Source organism: Meriones unguiculatus, chromosome 16 (assembly GCF_030254825.1).
Source record: "Meriones unguiculatus strain TT.TT164.6M chromosome 16, Bangor_MerUng_6.1, whole genome shotgun sequence".
Lineage (NCBI taxonomy): Eukaryota > Metazoa > Chordata > Mammalia > Rodentia > Muridae > Meriones > Meriones unguiculatus.
In genome coordinates, this window is record NC_083363.1 from 30625620 (window position 1) to 30629012 (window position 3393).

General features: G+C 52.9%; 1 long non-coding RNA gene across 1 annotated transcript; it reads right to left on the reverse strand.

Annotated features, from left to right (window-relative positions):
• Positions 1-1386: 1386 nt before the first annotated feature.
• On the reverse strand, positions 1387-2924 carry LOC132648227 (uncharacterized). The gene is made up of 2 exons (XR_009586597.1): positions 2890-2924; positions 1387-2541 (listed from the first exon to the last, which is right to left on the reverse strand). It is a non-coding gene; the product is annotated as an uncharacterized LOC132648227 (long non-coding RNA).
• Between the last annotated feature and the right edge of the window lie 469 nt (positions 2925-3393).

The following is a 3393-nucleotide window of genomic DNA, read 5'->3' on the forward strand; positions in this document are numbered from 1 at the left end:
GCTGGGCTCAGTAGCTTCTGCGGAACTGCATGGCTATTTCAAGGCAAAATCAAGACCCAAAACCCAGTCATTTCAGCCCCTACAGAGCCCTGTCCTGGCTCGTTCTCCAGCCTGGCCTCGCTTGCGTCCTTTCTAGAGTGTGATTTTGTTTTATGTGGAGGATCATCTCAAGTTCAAGGGACAGCTCTCCCTATGTGTCTCAGTCAAGGTACCTGGAGCCTCCCCGTCTGTCTTCTACTTTTCTAGGAGCTCAGCCTGCACCCTACGGGGCTTGACCAGCCTTTTCCGGGCTCTGGCCCTTTGCCTCTCAGACTGTTCCCAGTTCCAGAGAGGCCCTGCAGGAATGAGGGGCCTGTGGTATGTTCCTATGTGACACCCTGAGCCTCACCGACCCCAGATTCTGCTTCCCAATCCTCCACTGTCCCCAAACACACGTGCAGTGTCTGCCATTATGTGGGATGACATAAGGGACACATTTGGGGACTTCCGGGTTGGTCATGTCTCTCTAAGGATCTTCTGGGGAGGGGGTTGTCACAGCTGCCACCTGTCAAGCACTGGGTTGCACTTGCCCCCTGACTCACCTCATTTACCCCATCACATTTTTTGGGGGGAGGGATAGGAGTTATATCACTTCCATTTTGTATAAGTTTGAGACGGGGGTCCAGAACTTGCCAGGGCCTGAGGGAGTGAGATGACTCAGAGGTCAAAGAGTTTGTGCGCAGACTCTGGAGTTCAGATCGCCAGAACCCACAGATATGCTGGGTGGGTGTGGCAACCTTCCTGTGAGCCCAGCCTTGGAAAGTGGAGACCCAGAGTCAGCAGGCTCTCGAGAGTGAGCTCCGAGTTCGGGAGATCCTACCTCAACGACGAATAAGGCAGAAAAGTCATGGCGGATGAGCCCTGCTTTCAGCTTTAGGCCTTCAAGGTAGTCCCACACATGCCCATGCTCTTCCTTACGCCTATGTGTGACCACACACATGCAAACGTGCATATGCACACGTGAAAATGGAAAGAAGGAACGCCAATCCTCCTGCCTCCACCTCCTAAGCACACCGCCATGCTCAGTTTCATGCTGGCTTCGGTGGTAAGCACAGGGCTGTGGGCTGGCCCCCGTCTTCTCCTGTCCCCTGCCCTGGGCCTCCTCTCTTAGGCATTTTTCAGGCTTGCAGCTGCCCAGCTGTCTCCAGCACCTTCCCCCTCACCGACCTGTTGGCAGGCCTGAGAGTCCCGCATTTCTCACTATGGATTCCTCCCTCCGGCTCCCAATTCTCCTCCAGAGATGGGACCCACAGCAGCTGGGTAAATGACACAAACGTTTATTCCATTCTCTCATCGGATCTTGGGAGGGTCAGCAGGTGATCTCATTCAGTAATTTTAAAATCAGAATGCACTTAAAATTGTATTTATTTATTTGTGTGTGTGTGTGTGTGTGCATGCGTGTACATGCATGCACATTCATGAGCCTGTGGAACAGAGGAGGCCATTCAGTCCCAGAAGTAGAGCTACAGATGGTTGTGAGCCACCATGTGGGTGCTAGGAACTAAACCCGGGTCCTCTGCAAGAGCAGTAAGTGCTCTTAACCCGAGCCACCTCTCCAGAACCCCCTTTAAAAAAGATTTTAAAAAATTGTGTTGTGTGTGTGTGCCTCATACATTCAGGTACCTATGGAGGCTGGAAGAGGGCATTGGCTCCCCTGTAGCTGAAGTTACCGGTAGATGTGAGTCTCCTGACATGGGTGCTGTGACCCAAACTCAGGACCTCCGGAAGAGCAGTAGGCTTCCTTTAGCACCGAGCCATTTCTCCAGTCCCTAGAAAATATTGTTCAAGAAAAAAAAAAAAGTTTCTGTGGACGTCTTGTAGAGAAATCAGATCCACGGCGATGCCCAGACTCTGGGCGTCCAGGTCCCACCCCGTGCACTGATATCCCTGTCGAGGACTTCCCGGGGACAGCTGGAAAGCAGCTGCCCCGTCCTACCATGGTGTAGAGCGGGACACAGATGTTCCGGAATAAGACGAGCCGCCTGGCTTGTCAGCGGCTGTTTCCAGACGCCCCCTTCACACAGGCCTTGCTGTGCCCCCATCGCTGACTGAGGACGCACTGCAATAACTCATTGTTTCCACGCTCTGAGCGGCAGGGTGTCCGCCCTAACCTTGACTCCTAATCCCCGCCATCAGACCTACAGGACCCTGGGCAACGAGCCTCATAAGCTTTATGGGCTCTGCACCAGAATAACAAATCTGCTGGCTTTGGTTTCCTATACAAAACCCCACCCCAAACCTGGGCGAAGGGGTAAGCAGAGACAGGGCAGGGGGATCAGAGTTCAAGGTCAGCCTTGACCACATAGTCCATTTGAGTCCAGCACGGCCTGCTACATGAGGCCTTGGCCATGGCTGACTTGGCTGGGAAGCTCTTCTCTTGGTCTTTCTTGCAGTCTCCAGGCGGAAGCTGAGGCTGTCATGTGTAAGACTGACTGAGGTGCTGGCCTGGCTCAGATTCCTGTTCTCCGGGGATCCTTGAGGCCTCTCCACAACCCGTGTGACCTTGAGCGAGAAAAGGATGTGATCTTTTTGATCTCCCACCTGTTCTCATCTATGATGAAGAGAGGCCCCAGGGGTGGAGAAAACAGTTCAGTTGGTAGAGTCCCTGGCTTCCACCCCACATACCCCCTAAACCATACATGGCAGCTCATAACTGGAGTGAGAGGGCTTGTGAGGTAGAGGCATGAGGATCAGGAGTTCAAGGCCACCCTCTGCTACATGGCAAGTTTGAAGCTAGCCTGGGCTACCCGAGACCCTGTCTCAAAATACTTCCTAACTAGCTGAGTAACTGACGTCCGTTCTTGGGCAGTAACCACCAATACAGCTCCCCATAGTAAGAACTTACATTACCTGGTGTCATTTTTCTTTCTGCTTTTATGTCTAGCACCGTGCCAGGTAACTGGTGGTAACAGGGGTGGAGTAACTAAGGGCAAACACCCTTTGTACTCTTGATAATAAACAATGCGGTCCCGAAGATAAAATAAACACAGGCAGGGAGCAGATTGTGCAATCAGGGAATCTAGGAGAGGTCACCCTCAACGGGTCCTTGAAGTCGGAGGACAAAGGGGCTGGGGGTGGGGGTGGGGCCAGAGAGAGCCTCAAGAAGTGAGAGGGCGCCCTCAAGGGGCAGGGTATGGAATGGTCAAAGCATAGATGTGGGAGAATTCTCAGACCCCAACTGTGCCTACATGCGTGCCTTCCAGGCTGTTTGGCCTGTTTTTGGGTGGGTTTTCTTCTTGCAAAGTGTATTTCATAAGGCTCAAATAATGAGTTTACTGCCTGGAAAGAGCAGGCTTTAACTGGGGATGTCCTGAGAGGCTGAGGGAGAAGGCGAGGACAGGCAGGGAGGGTGGA